Source organism: Tachyglossus aculeatus, chromosome 16 (genome assembly GCF_015852505.1).
Source record: "Tachyglossus aculeatus isolate mTacAcu1 chromosome 16, mTacAcu1.pri, whole genome shotgun sequence".
In the NCBI taxonomy this organism is placed as follows: domain Eukaryota; kingdom Metazoa; phylum Chordata; class Mammalia; order Monotremata; family Tachyglossidae; genus Tachyglossus; species Tachyglossus aculeatus.
Window position 1 is genome coordinate 22,524,559 of NC_052081.1, and position 25,964 is coordinate 22,550,522.

Here is a 25,964-nt window from a genome sequence, read left to right on the forward strand (position 1 = left end):
GTAAGAGGATGTCATAGAGGATGATGAAGTACAAAAGTACTGAAGCATTGGTTGAGCACTGATTTAAGACTCCAGAGTTGCTGCAAGAATTGCTACAGCATCACATGAGTATTCTGTTCAGACTGTCAATTCGATGGAATGCACAGAAGCACATACTCACTTACGTTGCCTACTGAGAAGGATAGATGAATCATAGCACATGGAGATGACTAGACTCCTGGTAGGTTGTTCTCTGCAGTGCAAGGATCAGTATAGATATCTTCTGTTGCTGTATTACTACTGTACATGGAACTGAACATTTGAAATTTCATGAAGAGTTCATTTGGCAAATCATGATGGATGGGTTTCAGTGCAGGTGACTTTCTAGAGAGTGGTATAGACTCAAACACTATGTCACCCTGTAATAATAATAATAATAGTAATAATAATAAGAAACACGTAAGTCCACATAGAGTTATTGGGATAAGCTTCCTAGAATGCAATAGAGATATTTTTAGATAATGGCCTAAACTGCTCAGCACAAAACCTTTGCACTTATGTTCACTCATATCCCAATTTACAGTTAAAAAGAAAAAAAAACCTTGAGCTGGGTTAGAGACACAATCATTACGTTGTCCAGTGGACATCCTGTGAAGGCAGTCTATTTGACAGAATGGACAGAACTACTCATTCACTTTACTTGCCTGCTTAGCAGATAGATATATAATGGCACATTGGGAGGATTAGACTTGTGACTGGTTGTATACTGTACATGGAACTGACCAGTTAAAATTTCATGAAGAGTCCTTTAGAGATATCACGTGGAACATTTTTCAACAAAGGTGATTTGCTAGAGTGTGGTGACTGGTATGTGGACTCAAGCACTATGGCACACTGTACAAAAAGGATAAGAGAACATGTACGTCCACAGAAAGGTAATGAAATAAGCCTCCTAGAATACAATATAGATGTTTTGCGTTAATGGCCTAAACTTCTCAGCGCAACATCTTCATACCGATATGTGCTCTTTAATTCATTTCATTCATGTATTCATTCATTCAATCATATTTATTGAGTATTTACTGTGTGCAGGGCACTGTACTAAGCGCTTGGGAAGTTCAAATAGGTAACATATAGAGATGGTCCCTACCCAACAACAGGCTCACAGTCTAGAAGGGGGAGACAGACAGCAAAACAAAACAGGTAGGCTGGTGTCAATACCGTCAGAATAAATAGAATTATAGCTTATATACACATCATTAATAAAATAGAGTAGTAAATACGTACAAATAAAATAGAGTGAAAAATATGTACAAATGCATACAAGTGATGTGGGGATGGGAAGGGGGAGGGCGAAGTGAAGGGGGGATGGAGAGGGAAGGAGGAGGAGGAGAGGAAAAAGGGGTCTCAGTCTGGGAAGGCCTCCTGGAGGAGGTGAGATCTCAGTAGGGCTTTGAAGGGAGGAAGAGAGCTAGTTTGGCAGATTTGTGGAGGGAGGGCATTCCAGGCCAGAGGAAGGACGTGGGCCAGGGATCAATGGCGGGACAGGCAAGAACGAGGCACAGCGAAGAGGTTAGCGGTAGAGGATCAGAGTGTGCGGGTAGGAGGGGGAGGAGGTAATGGAGAGCCTTGAAGCCGAGAGAGGAGCTTTTGCTTGATTCGTAGGCTGACAGGCAACCACTGGAGATTTTTGAGAGGGGAATGACATGCATAGAGCGTTTCACTAAAACGATAACCCGAGTGAAGCATAGACTGAAGCGGGGAGATACAGGAGGATGGGAGATCAGAAAGGAGACTGATGCAATAATCCAGTCGGGATAGGATGAGAGATTGAACCAGCAAGGTAACGGTTTGGATGGAGAGGAAAGGGCGGATCTTGGCGATATTGTGGAGGTGAGACCGACACCTCTCCCGTCATGCTCCTGGTGAGAACTGTGGCCATGTCCTTCAGTATCTGTAGGAGAGGGAGTGGGATCGCGGCTAGGGGCACAAAAAATACTTCCGGGAGTTTTAGTGTGAGGCTCCTTCTAAAACTGTTCACCTCCGTCTATCGAATTACCAAGCCCACCATGCCCCGAGGGGGAGCTTCGGCCATGTCAGGCCTGTCGAGGAGGAGAAGGAGAGTGGCATAGCGATTCGGGGTTCAAAGAAGTCTGGGTGTTCTACTGTGATGTTCGTTCTAGACAGAATTCACCTCCACCTACCAAACTACCATTGCCATCATGCTCCGTGAGATATCCGTGGGCATTTTGCGGAAGGCGCAAGGGCAAAGAGGCTGATGATCAGGGCGTTTTCACATTTATAGTGATAGTAATTATGTTATTTGTTAAGTACCTCTTGGCACTCCTCATGCGGTGTTGCATTGAATACACGGAGACCCAACCTCGCTCAAAATCAGGCTTCATTAATCCCATTCCTTCCTGGGAGAGTTTACAACACAACCAAGGATCAAGACACTCCACCTACTGTGTTCGGGCATTTGACCCAAGCTGGATCATAAGACATCCTAGCATTTGATTGACCCCGCTCCGAGCTGTCAAATGCAGATGGCCTTGTCTCCCGCGAAGATGTTCCCACAAGAGCGAACCCTCATTAATCCCTACCATATCCGTAGGATTCCTATATAGTCAAGTCCAGTCACTGACACAAACAATCAGAAGGGGGAGACAGACAACAAACTAAAATAAAACAAGTATTCAGGCATCAATAGCATCAATAAAAAATAGAAGTACAGATATATACACATAAGTAATAAAATAAATAGAAAAATAAATATGTACAAGTGCTCCAGGAGGCATTCCCATACTGAGACCCTCTTGTCCTCTGCTCCTTCTCTCCTACCCATTGCCTCTACATCCTCCCTCTGCTCTATCCCCCACTCTCCCCACAGCACTTGTGCATACCAAAATAAAACAAGTATTCAGGCATCAATAGCATCAATAAAAAAATAGAAGTACAGATATATACACATAATTAATAAAATAAATAGAAAAATAAATATGCATAAGTGCTGTAGGGAGAGTGGGGGGATAGAGCAGAGGGAGGATGTAGAGGAAGGGTAGACAGGAGGTGAGGTAAGAGGGAGTAAGGTGATGGAGAGCTTTGAGGCAAAAATGAGGAGTTTCTTGTTCATATGAAGGTTCTCCTTCTCCTCGCGACAGAACCTGACATGTCAACGTGGCAGGCCGCTGGGTATGACGGGAGTGGTAGTTCGGTAGGCAGAGTGAGCGCTGTCTAGAACGAGTATCCCACTAGAACTCCCAGAAGTCTTTGTACCCTGAGCTTTTATGCTACTCTCCCTCTCCTCACGACAGGGCCAGTAATGGTGGCCGGAGCCTCCGCTTGGCATGACGGGAGCTGTAGTTCAGTAGGCGGAGGTGAATGCTGTCTAGAGCGAGCATCACACTTCAACTCCCAGAAGTCTATGTGCTCCGAGCTGCCATGCCACTCCCCTTCTCCTCGCAACTGGGCCTGATTTATCCGCGGGCCCCACTGCGGGGCATGACGTGAATGGTAGTTCAGTAGACGGAGGTGAACGTTGTCTAAAACAAGCATCACACTACAACTCCTGGAAGTCTTTGATCCCCAAGCCGTCACGCCACTCTCCCTCTCCTTGCAGCACAGCCTGACATGACCTGCTGCCCTGGATTATCTTTGAACAGAAACGCTCTGTGCATGTCACTCCCCTCCTCAAAAATCTCCAGTGGTTGCCTGTCAACCTACGAATCAAGCAAAAACTCCTCACACTTGGCTTCAAGGCTCTCCATCACCTCGCCCCCTCCTACCTCACCTCCCTTCTCTCCCTCTACAGCCCACCCCGCACCCTCCGCTCCTCTGCCGCTAACCTCCTCACTGTATCTCGTTCTCACCAGTCCCGCCATCAACCACCGGCCCACGTCCTTCCCTTGGCCTGGAAAGCCCTCTCTCCACACATCCGCCAAGCTAGCTCTCTTCCTCCCTTCAAAGCCCTATTGAGAGCTCACCTCCTCCAGGCGGCCTTCCCAGACTAAGCCCGCTTTTTCCTTTCATCGTCCCCATCCCCTCTGCCCTACCTCCTTCCCCTCCCCACTGCACTTGTATATATTTCTAAAGATTCATTACTATATTTATTTTACTCTTACATATTTACTATTCTATTTATTTTGTTAATGATGTGAATATAGCTATAATTCTATTTGTTCTGACGATTTTGACACCTGTCTACATGTTTTCTTTTGTTGTCTGTCTTCCCTTTCTAGACTGTGAGCCTGTTGTTGGGTAGGAACTGTCTCTATATGTTGCCGACTTGTAATTCCCAAGCGCTTAGTACAGTGCTCTGCACATGCTCTGCACACAGTAAGAGCTCAATAAATACGACTGACTAACTAAATGAATGAATGACCGAGTCTCCCCCGCGGGGCATGACAGGAGTGGAGGTTAGATTGACAGAGGTTAATGTCATCTAGAAGGAGCACCACACTAGAATTTCCAGAAATCTTTGTGCCCTGAGATGGCATGTCACTCTCCCTCTCCTTGCGACATGGCCAGACACGGACACGGGCCTAGTAGTGGGGCATGACAGGAGTGGTAGTTCGGAAAGCGAAAGTGAACGCTGCCTAGAACGAGCATCACACTATAATTCCCAAATATCTTTGTGCTCGAGCCGCCATGTCACTCTGCCTCTTCTCCAGACAGCGCCAAACATGGCCAGGACCCTGCCTCAGGGCATGACAGAAGTGGCAGTTCGGTAGGCAAAGGTGAATGCCATCTCGAATGAGCATCACATGGTAATTCCCAGAGATCGTTGTGCCCTGAGAAACCATGCCACTCTCCCTCACCTTGCCACAGGGCCTGATTGGCTGTTTCAGTTACTGGGCTCGACCACATAGGAACCTTATGGTTAGGATGGGGGTTAATGAGGGTTCACTCCTGTGGGAGTATCTTCAGGAGACACAAGACCATCTGCATTTTTCAGCATGGAGCAGGTTCATTCAAATATAATTATGTGTTATAACCCAGTAAGATCCCCGAATACAGTATAAGGTGCTGCTCAGTGTCTTGACACTTGGTTTTGTGTAAACTCTCCCGAGAGGGAGTGGGATTAAAGAAGCCTGATTTTAGCGAGGTTGGGATCTCCGTGTTTTCTATGCAACACCTCATGGGGAGTGGTAGCAGGTACTTAACAAATACCACAATTACTATTATTATAAATGGGAAAACGCCCTGAACATCCACCTCCTGCACCTGCCGGGCTCCACAAAATGGCCGCGGCTCCTCCGCGAGGCATCACTGGCGTGGTAGTTCGGTAGGCAGAGGTGAACGCTGCCTAGACCGAGCATCACACTGCAACTCCCAGAAGGTTTTGTGCCCTGAGCCGCCACACCACTCTCCCTGTCCGCGCAGCAGTGCCTGATATGGCGGAATCTCCCCCGCGGGGCATGACGGGAGTGGTAGATCGGTAGACGGAGGTGAACGTAGTCAAGAATGAGCATCGTACTAAAACTCCCAGAAGTCTTTGTTTCTCGAGCCGCAATTCCACTCTCCCTCTCGTCTCGACAGGGCCAGACATAGAGTCAGCCCCCGCCGAGTCTGTCTCCCCCTTCTAGACTGTGGGCCCGTTGTTGGGTAGGAACCGTCTCTATATGTTGCCGACTTGTACTTTCCAAGCGTTTAGTACTGTGCTTTGCACACAGTAAGTGCTCAATAAATACGAATGAATGAATGAATGAATGAATGACGGGAGTGGTAGTTCAGTAGGCGGAGTTGAACACAGTCGAGAGCAAAAGTGAGATTACAACTCCCAGAAAAATAATAATAATGGCATTTGTTAAGCGCTTACAATGTGCAATGCAATGTTCCAAGGGCTGGGGTAGATACCAGGTTATCAGGTTGTCCCATGTGGGGCTCACAGTCTTAATCCCCATTTTACCAATGAGGTAACTGAAACACAGAGAAGTTGAGTGACTTGCCTAAGTCACACAGCTGACAAGTGGCGGAGCCGGGATTAGAACGCATAACCTCTGATCCCAAACCCGTGCTATTTCCACTAAGCCACCCTACTTCAGATGTCTTTGTGCCCCGAGCAGCCCCGCCATTTTCTCTCCTTTGGTGACTGGGCCTGATTGCTTTTGTCGGTGACTGGGCTCATGTATATAGGAAACCTACGAATAGGGCGGGGACTTAGGGTTCGCTCTTGTGGTAGCATCTTTGGGAGAGACAAGGCCACTTGCATTTGACAGCTCGGAGCGGGCTTATTCAAATACAAAGATATATTATAACCAAACTCGGGTAAGAAGCCTGAACACAGTATGTGGAGCCGCTAAGTGCCTTGACACTTGGTGGTGTGATAAATCTTTATGCCCCAAGCCACCATGCCCCCTCCCTCTCCTCGCGAAAGGGAATGACGGGAATGGTAGTTCAGTAGGTGAAGGTGAATGCTGTCTAGAACGAGCATCAAAATACAACTCCTAGTAGTCTTTGTGCCCTGAGCCACCATGCCTCGCTCCCTCACCTCGTGACAGGGCCTGATGAGCTGTGTCAGTGACTGAGCTCGACTACGTGGGAACCGTACGATTAGGGAGGGGACTAATGAGGGTTCTCTCCTGTGGAAGCATCTTTGGAAGACACATGACCATCTATATTTTTCAGCTCGGAGTGGGCTCATTCAAATGCAAAGATATGTTCTAACCCATTCCGGATAAGAAGTCCAAACACAGTATGTGGAGTCGCTCAGTGCCTTGATCCTTGATTGTGTGGTAAACTCTTCCGGGAAGGAATGGGATTAAAGGAGCCTGAGTCTGTGGAAGATTGGGGTCTCCGTGTTCTCTATGCGATTCCTCACGGGACGTAGTAACAGTACTTAACAAATACCATAATTCATATCATTAAATGGGAAAACGTCCTGAACATCCACCTCCCAGGCCTTCCGCGCTCCGTAAAATGGCGGCGCCCCCGCCCCCGTCCCCCGTCCCCCCCACGAGCCATCACTGGAGTTGTAGTTGGAAAGGCGGAGGAGAAAGTTGTCTAGAATGAGCATCACACTACTGAGTATGTGGAGCCGCTCAGTGCCTTGATACTTGGTTGTGTGATAAATATTTATGTCCCGAGCCACCATGCCCCTCTCCCTCTCCTCGAGAGAGGGCATGACGGGAATGGTAGCTCAGTAGGTGATGGAGAACTCTGTCTAGAACAAGCATTAAACTACAGCTCTCAGAAGTCTTTGTGCCCCCAGCCACCACGCCCATCGCCGTCTCCTCGCCACAGGGTCTGATTGGTTTTTTTTTGGTGACAGGGCTCGAATACATAGGAACAGTACGAATTGGGAGGGGACTAATTAGTGATGACGGCATCCAGCTCAACCCAAGGGCGAGGGAGCACATCGGGTTCGTTCGGGCTAGTAAAGAATTACTCCAAGGATCATGTCAGCCAAGCTAGCTTTTATGCTCCCGTCCAAGTTCCCCTTAGTTTCGTTCTGCCCCGGACAGAGTTACCAATGGGTGTAACGCACACAGCGGGCCTCGCTCCTTCTGGGAGGCGAGCGCCCCGATCAAGCCGCGCGGTAGGCTTGTAAGTCTACAGTGTCTCCCGTGGTGCTCTCGGAATGGTCTTCCATGGTGGGACAATGGGGTGGGGGGCCACTTGCTGGGGCTCGTGGGGTTCAGTGATTGGCTGGGTGATATCTCTGCCTTTCATGGATTCTGGCCGGGCATGTGATCCACTTCCTTATCGGCTTCGGGCCGGGCTTGTGACCCACTTCTTTATCGGCTTTGGGCCTTCTGCCGAGGCATCTCTTTGAGCCTAATCTTTGCTGGGTCAGCCTTTCGGATCCGCCCGGAAGACTAGGGCGTTGCCCTACCACATTAGGGTTCACTCTTGTGGGAGTACCTTTGGGGGAGACGAGGACATCTACATTTAACAACTCGGTGGGGGCTCATTCAAATACAAAGATATGTTATAACCCATCCCGGATAAGGAAACCGATTACAGTATGTGAAGTCGCTCGGTGCCTTGACTATTGGTTCTGTGGTAACCTCTCCCGGGTGGGAATTTGATTAAATTGGGGATTTGATTAATTTGATTAAAGGAGCCTGAGTTTGAGATAGGTTGAGTTCTCCGTGTTCCCTATGCAATACCACATGGGGAGTGGTAACAGGTATGCAACATATACCATAATTACTATCATTATAAATGGGAAAACGCCTTAACTAACCGCTTCCCGCTACTTCCGCACTCCACAAAATGGCCACTGTTTCCCCGCGGGCCATGACGGGAGTAGTAGCTTGGTACGCGGAGGTGAAAGCCGTTTAGAGCGAGCATCACACTCCACCTCCCAGAAGTCTTTGTCCCACCAGTCGCCTAGCCACTCTTCCTCACTTCGTGATTGGGTCTCATTTGCTTGTGTCAGTGAGTGGGATGGACTACATAGGAACCCTACGGACAGGGCGAGGACTAATGAGCGTTCACTATGAGGGAGTATATTCAGGAGAGACAAGGCCATTTACATTTAACAGCTCGGAGCGGGCTCCTTCAAATACAAGGTTGTGTCATAACCCAGCCCGGGAAAGATGCCCGAACACATTACGTGGAACTGCTCAGTGCCTTGACACTTGGTTGTATGGTAAAGTATGCCTGGAGGGAAGGGGATTAAAGGAGCTTGATTTTTAGCGAGATTGGGGTCTCCGTGTTCTCCGTGCGACTCCTCACGGGGAGTCGTAACAGCTACCAGGTACAAATACCGTAATTATCATTATAAATGGGAAAATGCCCTGAACATCTGCCTTCTGCGCATTCCATGCCCCATAAAATGGCTGCGACTCCACCGCGGGGCATGACGGCAGTGAAAGTTTAGCAGACGAAGGTAAACGCTGTCTAAAACGAGCATCACACTGCAATTCTCAGAAATCCTTGTTCCCCCAGGTGCCATGCCAGTCACCATCTCCTCGCGAAAGACTTTTCTGCAGCAGTCGGGTGCCCTAATGTGGCAGAAGGTCGCAGGTTGTCTCCAACTGACAGGTGCCATGGGGCCCCAGGGGGCTACTTGCAGCAGTCAGGTTGCCTGGGCTGGCCGAGGACCCCTGGAGGGGACCCCTGGATGGCTTCTGTGACTGTATGTCACCCTGGGATGATAGAGAATCCAACGGAGTATTCCTGAGGTTGTCGGTTGTCCTGGGGTGGCAGAGGGTTCCATGGGGGAGTGTGGCAGCTGGTAGGTGCCCTGGGATGGCATGCGGTTCCAGGGGCTACCTGGGGCTCTCTGGGGAACCTGGGGGCTCCAGGGTGGTTCCAGCATCCGGCAGGTGGTCTGAGGTAGCAGAGGGACTCAATGAGGTTTCCTGCAGCCATCAAGTGCTCAGGAGTGGCAGGGGGTCCGATTACCATCCCTGATATGCCAGGATCCCATAGTGACTTCCTCCAAATGCCAGGTGACCTGGGGTTGCAGTCAGGTTGCCACCCTTACTCGAGCTTCTCCTTTGCCTCCCACCCACTAACTGGGGGGAGGGGTAATCCTTCAAATTTCATTTCTGGGTCCCCTCCTATTCGCCATCAACACCTAGTCCTTTGGAGAACTCATTAGCTCTTAATGAGTTATCACACAACCAAGGGTCAAGGTATTGAGCGACTCCACATATTGTGATCAGGCTTCCTATCCGGGATGGTTTATAACGTATCCTTGCATTTGAGTGAAACTGCTTGAGTTGTCAAATACAATTGGCCTTGATTGGGCTTCTTATCAGGGATGGTTTACAATATATCCTTGCATTTGAATGAGTCCGCTCGAGTTGTCAAATGCATTTGGCCTTGTCTCTCCCGAAGGTGCTTCCACAAGAGCGAACGCTCATTAAGTACCTGTTACCACTCCCCATTACCACCTCTATTAGGATTATACCCTTCTGTTCTCTATCTACACTCACTCCTTTGGTGAACTCATTCGCTCCCACGGCTTTAACTATCATCTCTACACTGATGACACCCAAATTTACATCTCTGCCCCTGCTCTCTCTCCCTCCCTCCAGACTCGTATCTCCTCTTGCCTTCAGGACATCTCCATCTAAAACTCAGTATGTCCAAGACTGAACTCGTTATTTTCCCTCCCAAACCCTGTCCTCTCCCTGACTTTCCCGTCACTGTAGACGGCACTACCATCCTTCCCGTCTCACAAACCCGCAACCCTGGTGTCATCCACGACTCCGCTCTCTCGTTAACCCCACACATCCATTCCGTCACCAACACCTGCCGATCTCACCTCCACAACATCGTCAAGATCCGCCCTTTTCTCTCCATCCAAACCGCTACCTTGCTTGGTCAATCTCTCATCCACTACTGCATCAGTCTCCTCTCTGATCTCCCATCCTCCTGTCTCTCCCAGCTTCAGTCTATACTTCACTCTGATGCCCAGATTATTTTTGTACAGAAACCCACTGGGCATGTTACTCCCCTCCTCAAAAACCTCCAGTGGCCACCTGTCAACCTCCGAATCAAGCAGTAACTCCTCACTCGTGGCTTCAAGGTTCTCCAGCACCTCGCCCTCTCCTATCTCACCTCCCTTCTCTCCTTCTACAGCCCAGCCCGCACCCTCCGCTCTTCTACCCCTAGCCCCCTCACTGTACCTCGTTCTTGCCTGTCCCGTCGTCGAGCCCCAGCCCACGTCCTTCCCCTGGCCTGGAATGTCCTCCCTCCACTTATCTGCCAAGCTAGCTCTCTTCCTCCCTTTAAAACCCTACTGAGAGCTCACCTCCTCCAGGAAGCCTTCCCAGACTGAGCCCCCTTTTCCCTCTCCCTATCCCCCCGCCCTACCTCCTTTCCCTCCCCACAGCACTTGTATATATTTGTACAGATTTACTACTGTACATATTTATTATTATATTTATTTTGTTAATGATGTGCACATAGCTTTAATTCTATTTGTTCTGACGATTTTGACACCTGTCTACATGCTTTGTTTTGTTGTCTGCCCCCTTCTAGACTGTGAGCCTGTTGTTGGGTAGGGACCATCTCTATATGTTTCCGATTTGTACTTCCCAAGCGCTTAGTACAGTGCTCTGCACACATTAAGCGCTCAATAAATGCGATTGAATGAATGAATGAATGAATGAATGAATACCCAAATATACATCTCCAGCCCTGATCTCTCTCACTCTCTGCAGTCTCACATTTCATCCTGCCTTCAAGACATCTCTTCTTAGATACTCTCCTTTCTCCTCAAGCTTAACATGTCCAAAACCGAACTCCTTATCTTCCCACCCAAATCTTGCCCCTCCCCTCACCTTCCCATTAACATAGATGACACCACATTCCTTTCTATGTCACAGATCCATAACCTTGGCGATATCCTTGCTTTCTCTCTCTCTTTCAAGCCACATATGCAAACCATCACTAAATCCCGTCGGTTCCATATTGAAAACATCACTAAAATCCACCCTTTTTTATCCAGCCAAACTGCTACCACATTAGTAAAATCACTCATCCAATCCCAACTGGATTACTGCATCAACCGCTTTGCTGACCTCCCAGCCTCTTGTTTCTCTCCACTCCAGTCTCTACACCACTCTGCTGCCTGAATCATTTTCCCACAAAGATGTTCAGACCAGTTTTTTCCCCACTCCTCAAGAAACTTCAGTGGTTGTCCAGGCATCTCTGCACCAAACAGAAATTTCTTGTTATCAATTTTAAAGCATTCAGTCACCTTGTCCCTCCCTACCTCAGCTCGCTACTGTCTTACTACAACACAGTCTACACACCTCGCTCCTCTAACGCTGACCTTCTCACTGTACCTCGATCTTGTCTAACTCACCACCGACCTCCTGCTTCTGTCCTGGAACACCCTTTCTCTTCGAATCCAATAATTACTCTCTCCCAACGCTTCAAAGCCGTATTGAGTGCACATCTCCTCCAAGAGGCCTTCCTTCAGTAAGCCCCCATTCCTCTTCTTCCACTCCCTTTTACGTCGCCCTAACCTGCCCCCTTTATTCATCCCCCCTCCCAGCCCCATGACACATTTATTATCTGCAATTTATTTATTTATATTTACTTCTGTCTTCCCCTCTTGAATGTAAACTCGTTGTGCGCAGGGAATGTGTTTGTTCATTGTTACATTATACTCTCCCAAGTGCTGAGCATAGCGCTCTGAATACAGTAGGGGCTCAATAAATATTCATTAATTCATTCAATATTATTTATTGAGCGCTTACTGTGTGCAGAGCACTGTGCTAAGCGCTTGGGAAGTACAAGTTGGCAACATATAGAGAGGGTCCCTACCCAACAGCGGGCTCACAGTCTAGAAGGGGAAGACAGAGAACAAAACAAAACAAAACAAAACATATTAACAAAATAAAATAAAATGAATAAATATGCACAAGTAAAATAAATAAATAAATAGAGTAATAAATACGTACAAACATATATACATATATACAGGTGCCGTGGGGAGGGGAAGGAGGTAAGGCGGGGGGGATGGGGAGGGGGAGGAGGGGGAGAGGAAGGAGGGGGCTCAGTCTGGGAAGGCCTCCTGGAGGAGGTGAGCTCTCAGTAGGGCTTTGAAGGGAGGAAGAGAGCTAGCTTGGCGGATGTGCAAAGCGAGGGCATTCCAGGCCAGGGGGATGACGTGGGCCAGGGGTCGACGGCGGGACAGGCAAGAATGAGGCACAGTGAGGCAATTAGCGGCAGAGGAACGGAGGGTGCGGACTGGGTTGTAGAAGAAGAGAAGGGAGGTGAGGTAGGAGGGGGCGAGGTGATGGAGAGCCTTGAAGCCGAGGGTGAGGAGTTTTTTCCTGATGCGTCGGTTGATTGGTAGCCACTGGAGATTTCTGAGGAGGGGAGTAACATGCCCAGAGGGTTTCTGGACAAAGACGATCCGGGCAGCGGCGTGAACTATGGATTGAAGTGGGGAAAGACAGGAGGAGGGGAGATCGGAGAGGAGGCTGATGTAGTAATCCAGTCGGGATAGGATGAGAGATTGAAGGAGCATGGTAGCGGTTTGGATAGAGAGGAAAGGGCGGATCTTGGAGATGTTGCGGAGGTGAGACCGGCAGGTTTTGGTGACGGATTGGATGTGAGGGGTGAACGAAAAAGCGGAGTCGAAGATGACACCAATGCTACGGGCTTGTGAGACGGGAAGGATGGTAGTGCCGTCAACAGTGATGGGAAGGTCAGGGAGAGGGCAGGGTTTGGGAATAGCAAGCCACCTTTGCTGAAACTTGTTTTTCATGATATGCCAAAAGCACACTTCATGAAATCTCAAATGTTCAGCTCCATGTTGAAGATATCTACTCTGATCCCTGGACTGCAGTGCACAGCTCATGAGGAATATAGTCGCCTCCATGCACATGATAGTCGTCTATCCTGCTAAGTAGGCCCGTTATTTGAATGTATGCTTCTGTGCATTCGGTCAAATTGACAGCTTTCACAGACTGCACACTTGATGCCATAACAATTTTTTTCACTACCTAGATCAAAGGTTTCTCTTTTACTCTAAGTTTGGATATAAAAGGACACATAAGTTCAAGGATGATGTGCAGAATAATTAAAGCCATTATTTGAAACCCTTCTATATTGCATTGCAGGTAGCTTTTTCCATAAGTCTGCATTAACTTAACTTTGCTCTAAACTCTTCTGATTGTGCGGCAGAATGTTAGATTACAAACACTAGTCCCCACTCTATTGCAAGTCACGTGTTGAAATCTGTCCAAACATGATTGACCCTGAGGATTTTTCAAATGCTCAATGTGGGCAGGGATTGTGTCTGTTTATTGTTATGGAGTTCTCTCCCAAGCTCTGAGGACAGTGCTTTGCTCAATCAATGTGATTGTATGAATTAATGAAGAAATAAATGAAAAAATTCTCGGGATCTCAGTTACCTCATTTGTTAAAAGGAAAGTGAAGACTGTGAGCCCCATGTGGGGCATGATTATGTCCAACCAGCGCTGTGGCCACGCTGAACTTCTCCCCGCAACTCCCAGATCCCCAGCTCTTCTGTCTCTAGCCATAATGAATAGATTCTTATTGGTGTGTGTCTCCCCATGGAAACTGAATGCTAGTTGTGTTCAGGGAACGTGTCGCTTTTATTGTTGGGTTGTACACCCGCAAAAGCTGAATACAGTATTCGATGCACAGAGTGCACTCAATAAACATGATTGCTCGAAAGATCGATCGATTGAGTCAAACACAACACCAAAATTCAGACTAGTGAAGCAGGAAGAAAATTAGTATGATCTACAGTGATGCGTAAGGAAAGAAGCTGGATCTGGTGGAGAGAGCTCTAATTCCAGCTCTTGACTATGTCACCCTGTTAGTAAGTCCCCTGTCTGAATGTCTGATTAATTCATTTTTTCCTTTCCTTCTTTATTGCTGTATATTAACGTCTGTCTCCCCCTCTAGACTGTGAGCTCACTGTGGGCGGGGATTGTGTCTGTTTTTTGTTATAGAGTACTCTCCCAACCTCTGAGGACAGTGCTTTGCATAGAGTAAGCGCTCAATCATTGCTATTGAATTAATGAATGAAGGAACAAATAAATGAATTCTCGGGGCCTCAGTTACCTCCTTTGTTAAAGGGAAGGTGAAGACCGTGAGTCCTATGTGGGACAGGGGTATGTCCAAGCAGATTAGCTTGACTGTACCCCAGCGCCGAGGACAGTACCTGGCGCTTAGCAAGAGCTTATAAAGAAATACCAGTAAGCGATAAAACAAAGAGAGCAGTAAAAAAGCAGGTTCCAGGTCAGGGTTTGAATTGGAAGAGAAGGAGGACGGTTTTGGGCATGTGTAGTTGGAGGTGTAGGAGGGCACTAGTACGCATGGCCCCTGGCTCAAGTAACTGGACAATGTAGATGGGAGGAGTGACAACAAATATATTTTCCCAGTAGGAAGACGTCATAGAGGAGAAAGAAGTACAAGAGGAGTGAAACATTGTTTGAGCCCGATACAAAACTCCGGAGTTGCCACAAGAGGGAAGATGCCCGGATTCATTTGGCCCCGCCCGGCTCCTCTGTATTCCCAGAGCCCCGCTGCCCTCGAAACAACCGCACACCTCCCTGGAGAAGCAGCGCAACGATTTCGAGGGGGCTCAGGGATGGGATGTGACAGACCTGGTGGCAATCCCGGTTGTGTCACTTTTGTACTGTATGACCTGGTCCAAGACACTTTGGAATCTGTGTGCCTCAGCTGCCTCACCTGTAAACCCTCTGGATTGCCAGAGCCCGTCGCCATCGAAACAACCTCGCAACAGCCTCGAGAAGCAGCGAAGCGAATTGGATAGGGCTCAGGCCTTAGGTATGTCAAACCTGGCACCAAGTCCCTATTGTAAAACGTTTGTGCTGTGTAAACGTGATCCAGGCACTTTGGAATCTGTTTGCCTTAGCTACCGCACCTGTAAATCTGAGGATGATGCACGTATTAACCCTCTCCCACAGGCTGTGAGTCCCGATGTGGGACGCAGGCTGCCTCTGCTCTGGTCCTAACGTCCCCATACCCTGCCCTCTCTCTGACTTTCCCGTCACTATGGATGGCACTACCATCCTTTGCATGAAGCAAAAACTCCTCAGTATTGGCTTCAGAGCTCTCCATCACCTTGCCCCCTCTTACCTCACCTCCCTTCTCTCCTTCTGCAGCCCAGCCCGCACACTCCACTCCTCTGCCGCTAACCTCCTCACTGTGCCTCATTCTCTCCTGTCCTGCCATCTACCCCTGGCCCACGTCTTTTCTCAAGCCTGGAATGCCCCCCTACTCATATATGCCAAATTAGTTCTCTTCCCCTCTTCAAAACCCTACTGATACCTCACCTCCTCCAAGAGGCCTACCCAGACTGATCCCCCCTTTTCCTCTGCTCCTCCTCACCTCCCCATAGCCCCTACTCCCTTCATCTGCCCTACCCCTTCCTTGCCCCACAACAGTTATGTATATTTGTACATATTTATTACTCTAAATATTTATTAATGATAGGTAAATATCTATTATTCTATTTATCTCCTTTGATGCTATTGAGGTCTGTCTCCTTGTTTTGTTTTGTTGTCTGTCTCCCCCTTCTAGACTGTGAGCCCATTTGCCAAATTGTACCTTCCAAGTACTTAGTATAATGCTCTGCACGCAGTAAGCGCTCAATAAATACGATTGAATGAATGAATGAATGATTGGCCAAGAGCAATCTCTGAACCAACAGCACTGCGAGAAAACGGAGGCGACCCAGCCCAGCCAGGGCACCTACCCAAAGAATCCGGCCAGAGACTGGCGTGGTGGATCAGGGCACAAAGATTTCTGGGTATTATATCTTACGCTCGCTCTTGACTCGGGTTCACCTCCGGCTCCCGAACTACCAGTCCCATCGTATCCCGCGGCGGGGCCCGAGGCCATGGGCCAGAGCGCGGAAGGCGTGGTCTGCCGTTGTTAAGCACGTTTTCCTATTGAGATTGATAGTAATTATGGTATTTTTTACGTACTTGCTACCACACCCTGTGAGGTGTAGCACAGAGAATAAAGACCCCAGACTCGGTCCAAATCGGGCTCTTTTTATCCCATTCGCTCTTGGGAGAGTTTACCACAAAACCACCCATCAAGGCCCCATGTACTGAAGGTCAGCCCCTTACATCATAAGTGGTTTTTTATACATCCTTACATGGGCATGAGCCCCCTCCCCGCTGGTCCAGGAAGCTGCTCTTAGCCCTCCCCAAGATGCTCCCACGAGAGCGAACCCTCAATAGAACCCAGCACCCTCCGTTGGATACCCATGGAGCCCAGTCCAGGCACCGACCAAGTCAATCAGACGCTGACAAGAAGGTTCTGTGGAGGCTCGAGCCCCAAAGACTTCTGGAAGCTGTTATCATGCTCTTTCTGGACAGCGATAGTATTCCGCCTACCGAACTACCATCCCCGTAATGCCCCACGGCCTAGCTCGAGGCCATTGGGCGTTCGTAGAAAGTGCCGGTTGCTGATATTCAGCCTGGGAAAAGACGTTTTCGCGCAGCACTATGTATGCGCTGAGCCTCCAGCAACGTACAGCACTTCTGTCTATAGCCGCGATGAATTGATTTCTATTGGTGCCTGCCTCTCTCTGGAAACTGAAAGCTCGTTATGGTCAGGGAATGTGTCTATTTTATTGTTGGGATGTAAAAGCCGAGTACCGTACTCTAAGCGCAGAATCGACTCTAATGCACTGCAGAATGCAGAATGCACTGCTAATCCTTACCACAACACTAAACCTTACCATAAGCCTATCTCTACACCTAATCCTCAAACAAGCTCTAGGCCTAGCACTAACACTAACCATAACCATAGTCCCTGGTATAACCCTAAAACTGTCTCTAACCCTTACCCTTACCCTAGATATAGCCCTAGCCTTAACTTTAACCATAAAACTAAAAGGAGCCCTAATTCTACTGTTAGCCCTAGTAGGCTAACAGTACACCAGCCCCAGCTCTAAACTTAACCCCAGTGCTAACCATAACACTAACCCTAGCTCAGCCCTAACCCCAACCTTAATGCTAAGTCTACCCATCAATCAATCGTATTTATTGAGTGCTTACTGTGTGCAGAGCACTGTACTAAGCGCTTGGGAAGTACAAGTTGGCAACATATGGAGACAGTCCCTACCCAACAGTAGGCTCACAGTCTAGAAGGGGGAGACAGAGAACAAAACCAAACATATGAACAAAACAAAATAAGTAGAATAGATATGTACAAGTAAAATAAATAAATAAATAAATAGAGTAATAAATATGTAGAAACATATATACATATATACAGGTGCTGTGGGGAAGGGAAAGAGGTAAAGCAGCGGGGGATGGAGGGGGAGGGGGAGAGGAAGGAGGGGGCTCAGTCTGGGAAGGCCTCCTGGAGGAGGTGAACTCTCAGTAGGGCCTTGAAGAGAGGAAGAGAGCTAGCTTGGCGAATGGGCAGAGGGAGGACATTCCAGGCCAGGGGGACGACGTGGCCCGGGGGTCGACGGCGGGACAGGCGAGAACGAGGCACGGTGAGGAAATTAGCAGCAGAGGAGTGGAGGGTGCAGGATGGGCTGTAGAAGGAGAGAAGGGAGGGGAGGTAGGAGGGGACGAGGTGATGGAGAGCCTTGAAGCCGAGGGTGAGGAGTTTCTGCCTGATGCATAGGTTGATTGATAGCCACTGGAGATTTTTGTGGAGGGGAGTAACATGTCCAGAGCGTTTCTGGACAAAGCAATCCGGGCAGCGGCGTGAAGTATGGATTGAAGGGGGAAGAGACAAGAGGATGGGAGATGGGAGAGGAGGCTGACACAGTAGTCCACACGGGATAGGATGAGAGCTTGAACGAGCAGGGTAGCGGTTTGGATGTAGAGGAAAGGGCGGATCTTGACAATGTTACGGAGGTGAGACCGGCAGGTTTTGGTGACGGCTTGTATGTGAGGGGTGAACGAGAGAGCGGAGTCGAGGATGGACACCATGGTTGCAGGCCTGTGAGACGGGAAGGATGGTAGTGCCATCAGCAGTGATGAGAAAGTCAGGGAGAGGACAGGGTTTGGGAGGGAAGACAAGGAGTTCAGTCTTGGACATGTTGAGTTTTAGGTGGCGGGCAGACATCCAGATGGAGATGTCCTGAAGGCAGGAGGAGATGCGAGCCTGGAGGGAGGGGGAGAGAGCAGGGGCAGAGATGTAGATTTGATGTAGATGTAGATGTCGATGTACCCATATCTCTACCACTTAGCCACTGCCCTGGCCCTAGCCCTAAAGCTAACAATAAGCCTAACCCTAACTCTAACCTTAACCTTAACCCTAGGTCCAAACCTAGACCTAATACTAATCCTCTCCCCTAACCCAAGCCCTTGCCCAATTGGTAAACCTAACCATAATACTAAACCTCGTCATAAGATAAACCTCAACCATAACCCTGCATCTACACCTCATTCTGAATAATAATTCTAATTATTACCCTAGCCTTAGGGATAGCCTAAATAATACTTTTTTGATGGAATTTATTAATTACTTACTATGTGTACTTCTAATCATAACACTAACCTGAAAACTATCCCTAGCCCTAACCCAAACTCTCACCCAAATCCTAACCCTAACCTTAACCTTAATCCTAACCCTATCGCAAGGTTTCAAACCTATACCTAATGTCAACCTGCTCCCTAAACCTAGTCCTAGCCCAAATGCTAAAACTAACCATAGCCCTAGCCATAAACCTAACCTAACCTAGCCATAAAAGTAACATTAGCTCTAACACTACTGTTAGGCCTAGCCCTAACACAATACATAACACTAAACCTTACAATAAACCCAAACCCAACCCTAACCCTATCTCTACACCTAATCCCCAAACAAGCTTCAGATGTAATCCTAACACTAACCATTACCCTAGCCTTAGATTTAGCCTTATGTCTACTACTAAGCATTACACTAACCTTCAAACTGTCCCTAGCCCTAATACTAACCCTAGCCTAATTCCTAAACCAAGTCCCAAACCCTGACCTAATGAAAACGTTATCCACTGCTAACCCTTACCAGAACACTAAACCTTACCATAAGCCAAACCACAACCCTCACCATATTACTTCACCTAATCCTAAAACAAGCCACAGGCCTAGCCCTAACCCTAATCGGAACTAAAGACCGTGGCCTAACCTAACCTTTTCCCTAATTCTAACCCTAACCCTAGCCCTATACACTATCCCAAACCCTAAATCTAACCCTGGCCCAGCCCTAACCATTACCTTCACCGGGCTCTGGGAATCCAGAGGAGCCGGCCCGGGCCAGATGAACCTGCGCATCCGCCCTCTTGTGGCAACTCTAGAGTATTACATCAGCGCTCAACCGATGCTTCAGTCCTATCGTCATCCCCTATGATGTTCTCCTACTGGGAAAATATATTTTTGTCCCTCCTCCCGTCTACATTGCTCATTTACTTCGACCAGGGCCCATGTGTACTAATGGCCCCCGACACTTACAACTACACATGTCCAAAACAGTATGCCTTCTCTTCCAATTCGAACCCTGTCCCAGCACCTGCTTTTTTATTGGTCTCTTCGGTTTTTTTCTTTTACTGGTATTTCTTCATAAGTGCTTGCTATGTGCCAGGTACTGTCTTCGGCCGGGGGTCGATGGCGGGACAGGCGAGAACGAGGTACGGTGAGGTGATTAGCGGCGGAGGAGCGGAGGGTGCGGGCTGGGCTGTAGAAGGAGAGAAGAGAGGTGAGGTAGGAGGGGGCGAGGTGATGGAGAGCCTTGAAGCCCAGGGTGAGGAGTTTCTGCCTAATGCGCAGATTGATTGGTAGCCACTGGAGATTTTTGAAGAGGGGAGTAATATGCCCACAGCGTTTCTGGACAAAGATAATCCAGGCAGCAGCATGAGGTATGGATTGAAGTGGGGAGAGACACGAGGATGGGAGATCAGAGAGAAGGCTGATGCAGTAGTCCAGACGGGATAGGATGAGAGCTTGAATAAGCAGGGTAGCGGTATGGATAGAGAGGAAAGGGCGGATCTTGGCAATGTTGCGCAGCTGAGACCCTCAGGTTTTGGTGACGGCTTGGATGTGAGGGGTGAATGAGAGAGCGGAGTCGAGGATGACACCAAGGTTGCGGACTTGTGAGACGGGAAGGATGGTAGTGCCATCAACAGAGATGGGAAAGTCAGGGAGAGGGCACGGCTTGGGAGGTAAGACAAAGAGTTCAGTCTTGGCCATGTTGAGCTGTAGGTGGCGGGCAGACATCCAGATGGAGATGTCCTGAAGGCAGGAGGAGATGCGAGCCTGGAGAGAGGGGGAGAGAGCAGGGGCAGAGATGTAGATCTGGGTGTCATCAGCGTAGAGATGATAGTTGAAGCCGTGGGAGCGAATGAGGTCACCAAGGGAGTGCGTGTAGATCGAGAACAGAAGGGGACCAAGCACTGAACATTGGGGAACACCCACAGTAAGAGGATGGGAGGGGGAGGAGGGGCCTGCAAAAGAGACTGAACGATCGGAGAGATAAGAGGAGAACCAGGAGAGGACGGAGTCTGTGAAGCCAAGGTCAGATAGCTTGTTGAGGAGAAGGGGGTGGTCCACATTGCCGAAGGCAGCTGAAAGGTCGAGGAGGATTAGGACAGAGTATGAGCCGTTGGATTTGGCAAGCAGGAGGTCATTGGTGACCTTTGAGAGGGCAGTTTCCGTGGAATGTAGGGGACGGAAGCCAGACTGGAAGGGGTCGACGAAAGAGTTGTTGTTGAGGAATTCTAGGCAGTGCGTGTAGACAACTCGTTCAAGGAGTTTGGAATGGAATGGTAGGAGTGATATCGGGTGATAACTAGAAGGTGAGGTGGGGTCAAGAGAGTTTTTTTTAGGATGGGAGAGACATGGGCATGTTTGAAGGCAGAGGGGAAGGAACCAGTGGAGAGTGAGTGGTTGAAGATGGAAGTTAAGGAGGGGAGAAGGGATGGAGCGAGAGATTTCATGAGATGAGAGGGAATGGGGTCAGAAGCACAGGTGGCCGGAGTAGCACTTGAGAGGAGGGAGGAGAGCTCCTCTGAGTATACTGTTGGGAAGGATGGGAGAGTAGCAAAGAGTGTTGAGAGCCTGGGGGGTGGAGAAGGGGGGAAAGTGACTTTGGGGAGGTCGGACCTGATGGATTTAATTTTGTTAATGAAGTAGGAGACCAGATCGTTGGGGGTGCGGGAAGGAGGAGGGGGAGGAACCGGGTGCCTGAGAAGGGAGTTGAATGTACGGAAGAGTTGGTGGGGGTGAAGGGCATGGGTGTCAATAAGGGAGGAGAAATAGTTTTGTCTGGCAGGAGAGAGGGCTGAGTTAAGGCAGGAAAGGATAAACTTGAAGTGAAAGAGGTTGGCATGGTGTTTAGACTTTCGCCAGCAGCGTTCGGCAGCTCGAGCATACAAGTGAAGGAGGCGGACGGTGGCAGTGATCCAGGGCTGTGGGTTAGTGGTACGAGAGCGGCGAAGGGAACGGGGAGCGAGTGAGTCTAGCGGAGTAGAAAGGGTAGAGTTGAGGGCAGTAATCTGATCATCAAGACTGGGTAGAGAGGAGAGGGCGGCGAGGTGGGGTGTGAGGCGCTCCGAAAGATGGGTGGGGTCCAGAGAGCGGAGATCTCTGTGAGGGAGTAATACGGATTTACAGGGGAAAGGAGTGTGAGTGAGGAGGCAGGTGAGAAGATTATGATCAGAGAGAGGGATTTCAGAGTTGGCGAGGGTGGACACAGTGCAGCGATAGGAGATGATGAGGTCGAGGGTATGACCAAGTTGGTGAGTGGGTGAGGTGGGGTGGAGGAAGAGGTTGGCAGCGTCAAGGAGAGATAGAAGGCAGGCGGCGGAGGAGTCGTCAGGGATATCCATGTGGATATTGAAGTCTCCGAGGATCAGAGTGGGCATGGAGAAGGAGAGAAGGAAGGTGAGGAAGGGGTCAAAGTCGTTACAGAAGTTGGAAGTGGGGCCGGGAGGGTGGTAGATGACGGCTACAAGAATCTGGAGGGGGTGGTAGAGGCGAATAATGCGGGCTTCAAAGGAAGGGAAGGAAAGGGAAGGGGGAGGAGGGATAGTGCGAAAGCAACATTGGGGGGCGAGAAGGAAACCGACACCTCCTCCTTTTCTGGTGAGTCTGGGGGAGTGGGAGAAGAAGAGGTCTGCACTGGAGAGAGCAGCAGAAGAGACCGTGTCGTCTGGAGACAGCCATGTTTCAGTTAGGGCGAGGAGGAGTAGAGAGCTGGAAAGGAATAGGTCCAGGATGAAAGGGATCTTACTTAAAACGGAGCAGGGGTTCCAGAGTCCACACTTGGCAGCAGCTGTCGAGGGAGGGGAGGGAGGGGGAAGGGTGCGAGGGGCTCCTTTCATCTCATTCGCTCTCGGGAGAGTTTCCCACACAACCAATCATCACGTCACACAGGGGACCCATGCCCTGAAGGCCTGCCCCTAAATCGGGAGGAGTTTTTACACACCCTTTCATTGGCATGAGACCGCTCCCCGCTGATCCAGGCAATTGCCCTTGACCCTCCCCAAGATGCTCCCAGGGGAGAGAACTCTCATTAGTACCTCGCGTTTTCCATCGGGTCCCCATGGAGCCCAGTCCAGACACCGAACCAATCAATCACACCATGTCGAGAGGGTTCAATGAAGTCTCGAGGCCCAAAGACTTAGCGGGGTCGTAGTTTGATGGACCTACGATCGCCCTGGCTCGCCAGAGCCCTGCCGCCCTCGAAACAACCTCGGACCACCATCGAGAAGCAGAGAAGAGAGTTGCAAAGGGTGAAGGGCTGGGATGTGGCAGACCTGGGACCAAGTCCTGGTTGCAACACTTTTGTGCTGTGTGACCTTGGTCAGTACAGTTTGGAATCTGTGTGCCTCAGCTGCCACATCTTTAAACGTGAGGATGAACCACACATTAATCCTCTTCCACAAGCTGCAAACCATGATGGGGGACGCAGGCTGCCTCTGCTCTGGTCGTATGGTCCCCACACCGGCGATTGTCCAAGAGTAATTGCTGAATCAACAGTACTGCGAGAAAGTGGAAGGCGACAGAGGCCAACCCAGGCACCAGCCAGCCAATCCTGCAGTGTTGCGGTGGGAGGGAGCGTGGCCTGGCGGATCGGGGCCCATATAGGTCTGAAACGCGAAGTTCGACCCTTGCTCTTAACTGGCGTAAACCCCTGACTCCCTAACTACCAGCCTCATCACGCCCTGCGACTGGGCACGAGGCCATGGGCCAGAGGGAGAAAGGCGCGGGCAGAGGTTGTTTAGAACGTTTTCCGATTGACATTGATAGCACATATGGGATTTTTAAGGACTTGCTACCACTCCCTGTGAGGTGTAGTGCAGAGAACAGAGACCACAAATTCCGTCCAAATCTGGGTCCTTTCACCCCATTTGCTCACGGAAGAGTTTACCACACAACCAACCGCGAGGGTACTGAGCAGCCCCATGTATTCAGGGCAGACCTCTAAAATCGGGAGTCGTTTCATTGGCATGTTCCCGCACCCCGCTGGTCTAGGAGGGTACCCCTGGCCCTCGCCAAGATGCTCCCACGAAAGTGAACCCTCATTAGTACCCGGCACTCTCCGTCAAATCACCATGGAGCCGAGCCCAGGCACCGACCCAGTCAATCAGACCCTTTCAGGAGAGTTCAGGAGAGGTTAGGGGCCCAATGACCTTTGGGCGTTATAGTCTGATGCTCTCTCTGGACAGCAATCGCCTCCACCTACAGAACTACCATCCCTGTCGTGTCCCACAGCCTGCCTCGAGGCCGTTGGAGGGCTGGCAGTAGGCTCGGGTAGCCGATATTTTGCCTGGCAAATGGTGGCATGGCATAACACCGTGGCCACGCTGAGCTTCTCCCTTCAATGCCCAATCCCCCACCCCTTCCGTCTGTAGCTGCAATTAATTGATTCCTAGAGGTGTCTGTCTCATCCTGGGGACTGAAAGCTCGTTGTGGTCAGGGAATGTGTCACTTTTGTTGTTTGGATATGTTCCCGCAAAAGCTGAGTAAAGTGCTCCACGCAGAGAATACACTCATTCAAAACGATTGCTCAAATGATCGATCAATCCATTGTGTCAAACACAGCATCAAAATTTGGACTTGCGAGACAGGGAGAAAAGTGGTATGATCTACATTGATTCTAAAGGAAAGCAGCTGGATCTGAGGTCGAGAGCTCTAATTCTGGCTCTTGACTTTGTCACACTGTGGGCAATTCCTCTCCCTGTAAATGTCTGATTGATTCATTTTTTTCATTCCTTCTTTATCTATTTCTGTATATTAATGCCTGTCTCCCCCTCTAGACTGTGATCTCACTGTGGGCTGTGATTGTATCTGTTTATGGTTATCTTGTACTCTCCCAAGCTTTAAGGACAGTGGTTTGCATACAGAAAGCTTTCAATCATTGTGATTGAGTGAATGAATGAAAGAACAAATGAATGAATCCTCGAGGCCTCAATTACCTCATCTGTAAAAGGGAAGGCAAAGACCGTGAGTCCCATGTGAGACAGGGGTGTGTCCAACCAGATTATCTTGAATCTACCCTAACGCTGAGAACAGTACCTGGCACATAACAAACGATAATGAAGAAATACCAGTAGAAGAAAAAACAAAGAGACCAAAAAAAGAAGCAGGTGCTTCTTTTTTAGAGTTCGATTTAAAAGAGAAAGAGGACGGTTTTGAACATGTGTAGTTGGAGGTGACGGACAGCGCTGATACACACGGTCCCTGACCCAAGGACCTAGGCAATGTAGCCGGGGGAGAGGGGCAAAAATACACTTTCCCAGGAGGGGGAGGTCATAGAGGAAGACAAAATTAAAAAAGGACTGAAGCACTGCTTGAGCGCCGATGTAATACTCCAGAGTTGCCACAAGAGGTCGACTGCCCGCATTCATCTGGCCCCGGCCGTCTATTCTGGATTCCCAGAGCCACCCGCCATCGAAGCAACCTTGCACCACCCTCGAGAAGCAGTGTTCACCTCTCACATCCAATCCGTCACCAAAAGGGCGCAGGGCTGAAGGATGCGCCAGAACTGGGACCAAGTCCTTGCTTGACACTTTTGTGCTGTGTGACTTTGGCCAAGGCACTCTGGAATCTGTGTGCCTCAGCTACCACACCTGTAAACCTGAGGATGAACTACGTGCTAAATCTCTTCAACAGGCTTCGAGCTCCGATGTGGAACGCAGGCTGTCGCTCCTTAGGTCGTACGGTCATCACACCAGCGATGGGCCAAGAGTAATAGCTGAACCAAAAGCCCTGCGAAAAAACGGGGGCGACACAGGCCTTCTCAGGCACCTAGCCAAACAATCCGGCCGTGTCGCGATGGGAGGGAGAGTGGTGTTGCGGATTGGGGCACAAGGACCTCTGGTAGTCCTAGTCTGAGGCTCGTTCTTGACAGGTGTTTACCTCCACCTCCCGAACTACTTGTCCCATCGTGCACAGTGGTGCGGACCGAGGCCATGGGCCGGAGTGCGGATGGCACACGCGGCCGTTGTTTAGCACGTTTTTTGATTGAGATTGATAGCAATTATGGTATTTTTTAAGTACTTGCTACCACTCTTTGAGCGGTACAGTACAGAGAACACGGAGATCCCAAACTCCGTT